This window comes from Elgaria multicarinata, chromosome 1 (assembly GCF_023053635.1).
Source record: "Elgaria multicarinata webbii isolate HBS135686 ecotype San Diego chromosome 1, rElgMul1.1.pri, whole genome shotgun sequence".
Classification (NCBI taxonomy): Eukaryota; Metazoa; Chordata; class Lepidosauria; order Squamata; family Anguidae; genus Elgaria; species Elgaria multicarinata.
The window spans coordinates 208,440,713-208,453,314 of NC_086171.1; the positions used below are offsets into that span (position 1 = coordinate 208,440,713).

The 12,602-nt window shown below is 43.4% G+C and overlaps 1 protein-coding gene across 2 annotated transcripts in view; it reads right to left on the bottom strand.

The window, feature by feature from the left end:
- DIDO1 (death inducer-obliterator 1) overlaps positions 1 to 6,208 on the bottom strand; it is an 82,362-nt gene extending 76,154 nt beyond the window's left edge. For both annotated transcript variants that reach the window (XM_063146981.1, XM_063146990.1), the window contains exon 1: positions 6,058 to 6,208. The gene's annotated coding sequence lies outside the window, so the exon portion shown is untranslated. The remainder of the gene's footprint in view (positions 1 to 6,057) is intronic.
- Between the last annotated feature and the right edge of the window lie 6,394 nt (positions 6,209 to 12,602).

Genomic DNA, 12,602 nt, shown 5'->3' on the forward strand with positions numbered 1-12,602 from the left:
GAGTGACCATTAGAGGGCTAGCACTTTCATTCTTTCTTTGTTCAAAAAATATGCAAAAATGCCCCCAAATGTGCATTTCCTCCACAAACTAAAAAGTGAAAATACGCATTTGGGAGGGGAAGTCCTACATTTGCGTTAATTGGGAAACTTCAAAAAACAAAAAAGGGCAAAACTTGAAAGATGTGTTCTGTGCACATCTTGGACTATGTCATGGAGTCGTGGCAGGAACAGCAGGGCTGGTTTCAGTGGCTCTTGGTGCTGATCTCTATGGAAGCACTTAGTTAACCACAGGGGCTTGACAGACAACACACTAGGCCATTGTTAGGCCTACTAATCCTTTAGCAGTAGTTATGTAGCCACCATGGTTAGGAAAAACAGCCTACACATGACACGCTAAGCCATCATGGTTAGCTCAAAACTCTTAACCATCATGGCTGAGCGTGATGCCAGAACAGGGCCAATGAAATATCTTCAGAAACTCTTTGGTACTCTTTTTATGGTAAAGTCTCAAACTGAGTAAAACCAGCATTATTACACAATTCTGATTTCATGCTGACATATCACACCATGGTGAGATATCATATGCCAGAGACCGTAAGGTTGTCCCATAGAAATCTACTATCTGCTACAGAAGGAAAAATCAAGGGCACGTGAGTTTTTATACAAGCTATACATGGGGACTGTTCACATGTAATCACGGCATTTGGCAGCAAATTGTGGGTTAATTAATCCATGAATTGTGGGAATGCTGCTTTGATAGGTTGTTACTGGGACATCTGAACCTGGACACTCTGGGTTGTTCATGGGTTAAACAATTGAAAGTTATTCCACGGTTTGTTCTTGGATTAATTTTGGGTTGTTTAACCCACAAACAACCCAAAGTACTCAGGTTCGGATTTCACAGTAATAACCTTTCAATGTGGCATACACAGTTTATTGCTGCATGCATTCCCGTGGGTTCATTATCGCACAATTTGCTGTTGAATGCCACCATTACATGTGAACAAGGTCACAGACTTCTCAGAATAGGAATTAGATGACTTGAACTAAATTCATTCTCTTTTCCAAATCCAAGGCTTCACATCTTCTGAAGAAATGTTAAAATAGTAACGTTCAGATTTTACTATCATGATAAGAAAAGATTACCACAACAGGGAAGCCAGAAACTCAACTCAGACCTTTCCTGTTCTACTACCACAAAACAGTGCAGTAGTCAACACACAGATCAGTAGGACAGCAGACTCAGATAATTACAACTGTAAAGGTTAAAATATAAAGACACTATACATTCACAAGGGACGGTATGCAATATTAATCAATGGCTGCGTTCAGACAACACGATAGTCAACAGTGGGATAATAACCAACTCAACAGTTGTTTATCTAGGGGTTACTGCCCACACAACGTGATAATAATAAACTGTGCTGTGGATTAGGATCAACACTGAGTTGACTATTAGTTCATGCTGAGTTGACTCACTCATCCCCTGCTCTCTCTGTCCTTCCACTAGTATCTCATCAGCCATTGCTGCCAACTTGACTAGAGCACCAACACTGCTTTGATCGCTCTTGCCTTGTGACTCTGTGGCTGACAAAATAACCAATGGTGCCCTCCATGCAACACGATAACCAACAGTGGTTCAAATAGCCTACTCTGCACAGCGTTGGTTATTTTGGCCAAATAACCAACTGTTGGTTAAAAAACTCCCTCCACACAACATAATAACCCATGGTGGGTTAAATAACCAAACATCGCTATTTAAACCACCATTGGTTATTGTGTTGTCTGAACCCAGTCAAATGTTTATCCTATATAAGAATTCTTGTGTGAGAAATTCTTCCATTTCTCACACAATTTTATCCTAATCACTTAGGCTGCAATCCTAAACACACTTACAGGGAACAGAAAAAAGATTTAATTAAGAATGAAGATGAACAGAACTGCACTGTTAATCTCTATGCTGTACTTCAATGTCCCCTAATGTCAGGAACCATTTTAAACCCTATTATCTCATTAGAAATAAAACAGTAGTATTGGTAAGAATACCATCAAAATGCAACGAGGCTTGTAATTCAAGAAAAATATTATAAGATACTTGTGAAAAGAAAACCAGTTCTAAAAATAAAATACAAGAGATGCTGTAACTGAAGTAGCAACCAGAAATAGTGAGACAATATGGAAAGTTGCTACAGTGTACAATATTCACATATGCCATCTTTATAAACAACAGAACTAGCAATCAACAGATAGATAAGACTGTTCCAGCCTTACTCAAGATTTATGCTACCCACAATTCACAAAGCAGCATGATATTCAGGGTGTTATATTGCTTCTGTAATCAAGAAAAGAAATTATAGCTTTCTAACAATTATGAAGTAGATAAGGAAGACATTAGCCTGAAAACTTACATGTCTTATTGGCTGAGCGTGTTTGTCCAACTGACAATAAAAACAAGTATAAAGACCATAACCGCCCCGAGAGCTTCGGCTATTGGGCAGTATAAAAATGTGATAAATAAAATAACCTCTCTCTATTCAAAGTCTCAATTCTCTTCTCAAGGAGTAAAAAATCTGTATAATTAGATCAGAACTGCCCCCTCATTATTGAAACTGCAAAACAGAACAATCCTCTGCACATCTACTCCCAGATAAATCGGTGTAGGACTACAATCAGGCAAAGCAATCTCAGGGGAGGGGGGGACCACAATGGAGCAACTGATGCTTCTCCTGCCACTTCACAGCGCCTAGGCTGGGACGTAACGGGAGGACAATCTGCAGAACTAAAAGAAATGCTTTTCCCTTTCCTCATAAACTACACCAGCTTTGGGGACAAGGGGCCTTAGGATGGCCTCTCCTAACACAGCCCTAGAATGTCCTCTTTTGGCCCCCATTCACCTAGAGTATAACATGTGCACGTCAGTGATGATGTTTCTTCCACTGCACTGGGGTGGTCTCGAACAAGAACTTGCCTCTCTGCCTGCAGAAAGGGAGGTCTGAAACATCTTCCCTGGGAGCACAGGATCGCTCCCTAAATCTTAAGTCCAACAATCCTTTGTCTTTTTATAAAACTGAAGCAAAGGAGTTGTAGCTACACTATATGAAATTGCCTTAAAAAATTAAAGCTAAAGCACTTAATAACACAAGATTTTATCTAATAGACTTTAAGCTCCATACCCATTTATATATTCCCTGTATCAAACAATACCTTATGCATTTTACATGCTAATCTCTGATTCTGCAAAGACAAGAGTGTTTGATTCTGCTACCAGTGTCTCCCTGGCTCTATTGTCACGATCAAACAATCCATGGTTAACAAATCATGAATTGTTTGTGAGCGTGCATGTGAGTGCAAGCTGGCTCCCACTAGCTTGCTTTTCCTTTCTGAAACAACTCAGGAATACCCTTTCCTGGATTGTTGTTGTGACATATAAACCAGGCACTCTGGGTTATTTACAGTTAAACAATCCAGAATTTTAACCCATCGTTGTTGCCTGGGTTGATTCAAAGCAGAACTGGTGAGCAGGCAGGAGGCACTTACTCACTCCTGTAAGGCTATGCAAATTCCTGAACTGTTTAACCCAGGAATAACATGTGAACCAGGTCATTATCTGCCACGTATTATATGGAACACATTTTAAAGTATTACAACTATGACTTGCAATATTATGAAGTTCTGAATACCGTAAACCAACACCATGCATCAGTTATGTCTATACTATTAATTTCCCTTACAAAGAAAAGTGCATCACAAATTTAGTAGTATTGTTCTCACTTCCAAGGAGTACTAGTACATCTACACATAGAACTTCTGAGAAAGTTTAGCTCTAAAAAATGAGTTAAAAATAGGTTTCCCCTAGTAAATTATGTTAAGCATTGAATTAACATGGAAAACTAAAACCCTAGAGAACTCTTTGCTACTTAAGAAATTGCCCAAACAGGAAATAAATAAATATCAGAGATCCTCTTCTGTGTTCCCCCACTAACAGAGATATTGCAACTAGGTACATAGGAGATGTCCTTTCTGATGGCAGCACAATTGTGCTATGACTCCCTGAAAAGGAGGCCCATATGCCCCCATAACTGCTGGCCTTCCATATTTTCCATAATGCTGGGGGGCGCAGGGCATATCTGGATCCTGGGCATGATTTCACAACTTATTTTTGTATACTGATTAATTGTATTTTATTTCATAACAAAATTGGTTAGATGACTTGGGGAGTTATTTTTAAAGCCATAAAGGGGGGATATGAATGATTCTATAAATAAAGTAACAAATCCATGAGCTGCACACAGGAATAACCTGGACTTTGTAATGCAAAAAACAAAACAAAAACCTACATTTTGTAATTTTAAAAGATTGAAGAGATCATAGCTCTTTGGAGGCAGGACATGAAAGGCCTATAAAAAGTAGCATGTACATTGATGGCACTTTACCCATTATATTATTAATCAAGCAATTGTTCTTTTAGTGCCAGCTATGAAGGTCTACCACACTTGTAAACACGTGAAGAACTAAGGATTTAAAGGTTTGGAACTAGATGCATAGGTGCATTCAATGAAGTATTTTAATATTACAAACATGTTCAATTTCCTATGATTTTTTTCTCTTTCAAGTGTTTTAGGCATACAGTACAATCTGCCTTATCTATGCTATTATTGAAATAGCATACGTCTTTCATAACAATGTACTTATATTTAAATATTTAATCTATTTGCGGACAAAATAGGAGTTACAACCTTCACCAACCACATAAAGAATTAGACTGAGCACAGAAGCTATTTGTGGTTTACCCATGAACAACCAATCTCCAAGAATTAATTGAGGTGCCAACTATGGAGGAGTGGGGCGAGGAGGTGAGAAGAGCAAATGCTGATTAAGATCAAAGGTCAATCTGATCCAGTATTCTGTTCACACAGTGGCAGACCAGTTGTCAATGGGAAACCCACAAGCAGGACATGAGCACAAGTGCACCCCCCTGCCCATGTTCCCCAGCAATTTTTCAGTGTTCCGCCACTGAAAAACAAACAGGCTTCAATGGTGACTGATAAGGCCAAGCATAGATGCTTGGGAGGGCACACTCCTGACGATGGAACAAGCCTTATGGGTAAAAATAAATTACACAACAGGCAGGATGACAAAACCACTGCTACAGGCAGTTTAGACTATTTACAGTACAATCCCTTGTCTACCTATTTAATTCAATGAGACTTACTCTCATGCAAGAATATATAGAGATGTAGTTTTTTAGTATCGAAATACATTTATCTGGGAGTAAGCCCTACTAAAGTCAACATGGTTTACTTCTGGGTAGACATGCAGAATAAGATTGCACTGCAAGGTTTTTTGATTTTTTTAAAAAAACCGCTCTAGAACGTGAACAGTTTAACCGATAGTTAAAACCACAAACTCAGGCTTAACACTTCCACGAGGGAAACCAGCTAGCACCATGGAGAAAAAGTGAAGGTAAATAAAGATCGTGATTAAAAGCAAGGAAAGAATCACATCCTTAATCAAAGAAATCAGTCATTCCAAGGCGCGGTCAGGTTGGTACTACAGAAAACGAAGGCGCGTTTAAATTAAGTTACTTTCCTATTCTGCAGCACAAAGGGAAGAGGGGCAGGGATGGAGAATCCACATCTAGCGGGGCTTGGCCGGGGCCTAATTCTACCCTTAACATACCCAACGGAGCCAGCAACGACCGCCCGGAAGGCCGATGAAGCCGTTGACGTCCTCTTTCTCCGTTCCCCTCACGCGTTAGACCAAGAGCCCCCCACCCCAAATGATTTCTGGGTGCCCTCCCCAGAAATTCACGGACACTTTTACGGGCGGCCAAGGCGGCGACGTCACGAAGCATTTTGACGCCATCTGATTATGGGATCACCGCAGGTTTGCGCGTGAACGTTTGAAGCCTGGATTCCTGCAAGACGCCGGGGAGGCAGAAGAAACGCAGGCCGCGGGGAGCCAGGGGCCTCCAGGCCGATCCTTCCTTCCCTTCCATCCCCGCCCGCCTCCTCCATTTCCCAGCCTAGGCCCGAAGCGCTGGCTCCCCTCACTCACCGAGGAGGAGGGGAAGAGGGGTCCCAAGAGAGGGAGCCTGGGGGAGGGGTGGGCTCCGCCTCGACGTCGCCGCCTCGCTTGTCCTCGCCGCCTCAGCCGAAACGCGCGGCGGCGGCGGCGGCCGCCATTTCCTCCGTCTTTTCTCCTCCTCACGGCTCCTCTCCACAGCGCTTGGGCGGGGAACTTGTTGCTCCGCCCGCGCCGAGGCTGGAGAACCCGTCGCCAAAATGGCCGCCTGAGGAGGCTGTGCGCGCGAGAGAGAGACCGCGAGACGGCCGAGGCGGAAGAGGGGGCGGAGCGAAGGAGGCGGCCGCTCTCTCCCAGAAACACACTGGCACTTCGGAGGACTCCGCCTCCCGCCTTGGACGGCCGCGGGGAGAGAACAGAAGGACATCTCTTGCCAGAGAGACCCTCTGCGCACTACCCCGCCACCGCTGAGCATGAGGCGCGCGCTCGCCCCCTCTGGGCGAGAGGAGGAAGTGGCTTTGACCCCAAATCTGTCATCTTCTCCTCACACCCCAAGCGAAAGGGGTTTAGACGGGAAGAGAGGAAAGCTGGGGCTCATCTACACCAAGCAGGATATTCCACTATGAAAGCGGTATATAAAAGGCAGGAGCCACACCAAGCAGGATATAGCAGTATATAGTATGTGTCAATGGGCCCCAACAGTTGTCAGTGCACTTCAATACTGCTATAAAGCAACCGTGTGGCTCCTGCCTTTTATATACCGCTTTCATAGTGGAATATCCTGCTTGGCGTAGATGAGTCCCTGGTGGCCCTCCAGGTGTTTTGGACTACAACACCCATCATCCCTAGCTGTGCTAGGGAGTTGTGGCCCTTCAGGGTTTTTTTGGTCTACAAGTTGCTTTAAAACCCATGTTTTAAAGAATTTGAACATCCAAACCCAAATTGGTAGGAAATTTCACCAAAACAAAATTGGTGGGAAACTGAAAAGCACTGCTGGTTAGGCTCATGCCCCAGGAGATGAGCCACTGACCACCCGGAAGAAGCTCCTGGCCACGCTGTCCCTGTGCCTTGATGTGACTGTTTGCTTGTCTTCCCTTCTCTGAAGGACTGGAGAAAGGAGCAACGGCCAGCAGTCACCTTATTTACTTAATTCATTTACAATATTTACATGCTGCTCCCCGTTGAAAATTTCAGAGCGGTGTACAAGATAAAATAAAATAAAAACAGAATAACACACTTTAAAATAAGCAAAAGGTACCGTGAACCACGGCTGGTCATGAAGGAAAGGCTTCCTGGAATAATGACATTTTTTTGAGGAGGTGCAGAAAGGAATACAAAGTTGGTGCCTGCCTGACCTCCAGAGGCAGGGAAGGCCTTTCCCTTGGTGGACTCATCTTGGAGGATGGGTCTATGTGGAACCACCAGGAGCAGGCCCTCGGATGACCTGGGTTCTGGATGATCAGGGGTCTGGAAACAAAGCCCTATGAAGAGAGACTGAAAGAACTGGGCATGTTTAACCTGGAGAAGAGAAGATTGAGGGGAGACATGATAGCACTCTTCAAATACTTAAAAGGTTGTCACACAGAGGAGGGCCAGGATCTCTTCTCCAGCCTCCCAGAGTGCAGGACACGGAATAACAGGCTCAAAATAAAGGAAGCCAGATTCCAGCTGGACGTCAGGAAAAACTTCCTGACTGTTAGAGCAGTACAACAATGGAATCAGTTACCTAGGGAGGTTGTGGGCTCTCCCACACTAGAGGCCTTCAAGAGGCAGCTGGACAACCATCTGTCAGGGATGCTTTAGGGTGGATTCGTGCATTGAGCAGGGGGTTGGACTCGATGGCCTTGTAGGCCCCTTCCAACTCTGCTATTCTATGATTCTATGACCTCAGTGACCAGGCAGGTTGGTAGGGGAGAAGGTGCTCTCTCAGGTATCCTGGTCCCAAGTAGTTTAGGGCTTCAGGCCAACATCAAGGGTAGGCATGGTTGGCCCACTGACAAGAGCCTCCTGGGGTTGCTTCTCCATCACCATTGCAACCAGCCTCCTGCTCGGACAACGGTGGTAGTGAGAAGGAGAAGCAGCAGATGCCACTGCAAGAGGAACGATGCTGTGAAAGAAGAGGATGAGGAGCAATGGCAGCTGGTGACAGTGGAAGACTGTCTGGGGAAGGGTGGCCATGGAGGGTCTCTTGCCAAAGGGACCTCGAAAATCCTGGAGCCGGCACTGCTCACCTTGCCCTCTCCTCTTCTGGGCAGCCATGCGGATTGGGCAGCAGCAAGGGAAGTGAGGATGAGGAGGCAGTCACACTCAGGGAAGATGGACCACTCAGGGCATCTTGTCCATTTCTCTCCCCTCTCCACAAAATATGGAGCTGGTCCAGAAAGCAGGTTACCACTGTATTACATGCCAGTCACTCCCGCTGATTATTTTCTCAACTCTCCTTTCCCACTATGCAAACATCTTGATTGATGGCTGCATTTGCACATATTTCAGTTTGTTTTGCACATATTTCAGTTTGCTAAGAACTCTGCTAGAAATATCTAGACACACACACACCCTTTATACAAACACAGGTCCCTGAGAAAGGGAAAATACTGTTAAAAATTATTAAGGGTGCAATCCTATGCATGTTTAGACCGGGTGCGGGGGGAGTCCTGCAATTCCCAGCATGGCTGGCTGGGGCACACTGGGTATTGGAGGACTTTTCTCTATCTAAACATGCATGGGATTGTGCTTTAAGCCTCCACACTTATTTGTGAATAAGGCTCATAGTGCAAAATAATCTAGATGTCTATGATATGGATAATATAACCCCTTTTGCTGAACTTAATTTACTGAGTCCAAAAGTATATCTTTCAGTTCTATCAAAATAAAAGTTTGCAAAGGAGTTGATTTCAGCTATTAATGTTTTTCTGAGCTTTTAGAGCTCAGAAAAACATTTGACAGAAACATTTGAAATGTTTCTTCTACAAAGCTGAAAGTACCGATTTTTTAAAAAAATTGAATGTTGAAATTCATAATTTGCCCGAGGAACTGCTGATCTTAACCACTTGTTAACACACATTTCTGTCATTGTACCAGCCAGTATCATGAGAGAAGCATTCGTGTAAGTGTACTTGCCAACAAGTAAATAGGTTTACTTGAGGCTTGTGCATGTAGATTTCCTTCCCCAGTTCTTGGCTGTGCTGCAATCACACATCTGTTTGCAAGCTACAGGTTAGACTAGTCTGCCAAGGGAGCTACTGGGTCTGTGAAAATGGCAAAGTCCACTTTTGAAGGAAGTGCAATTCTCCACAATCTTCTCTTCCTTTAGGTCCTCTACTCCCCTGCCCTGGTTGGTGTACTGCTAGTAAGTCTAATAATGCTTGCAAGATCCAAGGGAGTGTCCATGTAGCTGTTGGTATTCCACTTCCTAAGAATTTATGTTCTAGCACTGCAAATTCTCTGTGGCCACAGCTAGACCTAAGGTTTATCCTGGGATCATCCAGGGTTCGCCCCTGCCTGAGCACTGGATCCCCTGTGTGTCACCTAGATGAACAGATTTGACCCCTGGACGATCCAGGGATAAACCTTAGGTCTAGCTATGGGCTGTGTGATTAAGTTCTATAACTGGCCATCCTGAAGCATTTTTTTTAAATCAACATCTCTACAAAACTGTGAGCAAGTCTTGTCTTCAGGGCACAATTCACAAGAGGAAAAATAATAATTAGAGCAGGGCTGTGGGAAATCAGGAGCAGGGCCCAACGGTCTCTCCTTGCTCCTGTCTCTCTCCCTTCTTTCCCACAGGGTCATGATGTCAGTTAACCCTGTTGTGTGTGGGGGGGGGGGGGCGTTTTCCAGCTGATGGTCTCTGCTTGCTCCTGTCTCCCTCGCTGCTGCTTCCTCACTCCTTTCATCCATGTGTAGAGTTTTTAAACAATAAATCTCAAGGCAGGAAGATGTTGGTCAGAGGAGTGAGCTTGGGCCAGTCATTAACTCACCCTAAAATTTATTATTATTTTGCAAGTGCTGCTAGCTTCTTATTTTTATATTGTAGTTTTATTGAACTTGTAAATGTTTATATTGTATTTTATCATCTGTATTTAATTGTTTTCTATTTTATAGTTTTAATTGTTGTGAGCTGCCCAGAAAGTTTCAGCTCTTGGGCGGTATAAAAATGCAATAAAATAAATAAAGAAATAAATAACCTACCTCATAGGGTTGTTGGGAGGAAAAAATGGAGAGGCAGAAGAACATGTAAGCCACTTTAGGTTTCTTGGAGGGAAACAGGTGGGATATAAATGTAATAATAAATGAAATAAAATAAGTAAGTAGCCTTCACCCTGTAATGTATTCTAGAGGAGGGAAAACACAATTTATAATCATAGCTACATTCACACACACACATAGTGCTTCGCAAGCATTATTGAGCTGTCATTTTGAGAACAACAGGTAAGGTAAGGCAGCATTATCTCCATGAGTACCGCAACAAAATGTTGCAGCGTGAAGTGCTCCTGTCCATGTTGCAGTCTTCTTCCAGGATACTCCATTGTATTTCCTCTCCCTTGGTATTTCATTTCACTGCCTTCCCCCTCCCAACACTCAGCATCCTGTATCCACTGAGCATGCTCAGTCCTCATTGGGCTATGCTCAGATGCATTCGCTCTCTGGCACATCATATCCTGCGCTACGTATTTAATTGGCATTATCCTGACCCCTTGGCTCAAGAATCCATATTGTTCCAGGAGCTGCCAGGAACACTGTGACCGCTCTATAACCGCTGCAAAGGAGCCATACAATGAACGTGCTTCCTTCCTGATTATATAAAAGAAGGGTTGTTCCCTGCATCCAGGGGAAAACATGCACCCAGCCAACCAACCTAGGATGGTGGTAACTTTGAATTGGCCAATTCAAAGCCGTGGTGTTGGGGAAATGGTCCATTTCGGAAGTGTCCCCACCTCGCAGCCAGGTCAGCCAAGCAGTACCTGGGTTCCTTTTGTTTTGGAGATTGTACTATGTATAGCCAGCTAAATAGAACCTTATTCAAGAGGCAAGGAACTTCCCAGAGCCTTCCATTCAGTAGCCAGAACCAAATTACCTGCTTCTAGAATCGTCGCCCTCAGTCCACATGGGCCATGCGATGTCCTGGCCATTGCGCCTGTTGCGGGACCCATTTTTTTTAAAAGAGGAAGAGCTGGAGCACACTTGCGCTCCAGCGAAAATTAAGGTAAAAAAGGCCCACCCCACCCCCGATGGCCCTGGACTCCCCCCGTCCTGGCTCTTTCCCTCTGATGATCCCCGTTACTCGCAGGGGAGAGGGAAGAAGTTAGGACGGGCACCTACACTGCCCGCGGTCCTCAGGATCATCCCGGGGCTGCAGGTAAAACAGGGATAACTGAGGTCTCAGTTATCCCAAGGAAATGAAAAAATCATCCCTCCCTGCTCCCGGAATCCCCTGTGCATCATTTGGACACACAGTGTTGATCCAGGGATGATCCCTGGAAAAACAGATGGTGTAGAAAGGGCCTGATTTGCAACCAAGTGCAAATCATATAGCAGAAAGGTTCCATACAACTCAAACCCTTTCATTCTCTTGCATCAGTAGAAGTAGCTTTGACAAAACTTATTATTTATTATGTTTAAAGTATGTCAGTTTTTTAAACAACCAAACTGCAGAATGTTGTTCTAGGAATTAATATGTCCTGTAACCAACCCTACTAGTCAAGCCCGCACATAGTTTTAATTGTTTTAATTGATTTTACTGTTTTAAAATTCTGTACTGGTTTTAGCTTATTAATGGTTTAATTTGGTTTTAGCTGTCTATATTTATTGTTTTATATTGTTTGTATGATGTTACCTGTACACCGCCCTGAGATCCTTGTGATATAGGGCAGGATACAAATGTCTTAATAAATAAAAATAAAATAAATTTGTAGTAGTAATGGTATTGTTTAGCTAAAAGCCATAACAAGAACAGAAGGCATGTTCAGAGCTGAGCAACAAATGCACCTCCCAATTTCCTGCAAATAAGGAAACTTTATTTATTTTTATATTTCCCAGTAGCTGAAGTTCTCTGGACAGTTCACGAAAATTAAAACCACAAAGTACAGCATAAAATATAAAATATGGAAGCTTAAAAACAAAAGTACAGCCAGAATAAACATGCAATGTAACAAAACGTTCATTATCCCCCCCCCCCACAAAAAACAAACCGGTTGGGGGGGGGAACAAATTCATTAAATGTAACGAAATTCTTCTAAGCCTAAACTCAGACAAAGATATATTTTTTCATGTAGATCCTCATAAAAAGGACATTGGGTAACATAATAGACAATATCCTCAGTAACTTTTTACAAAAACTCATAAGAACACTGTTCTTATGGTAAATTCTTATGACACCCCCCTCCCCAAATTATCTTTGGTGTAGGTTTGGCCATTTACAGTGAATGCTAATTAATATGCCCATCAATACACTTGGATAATCAATAGGACAAGATTATGGGTGTGTGTGTGTGTTATGCACTAAGGTAAGGATAATGTGGTTTGCTTGCTAGTGTTGCTAAGGATTCTGGGAATTTGCTTGAGGTTGCCGTGTGGGC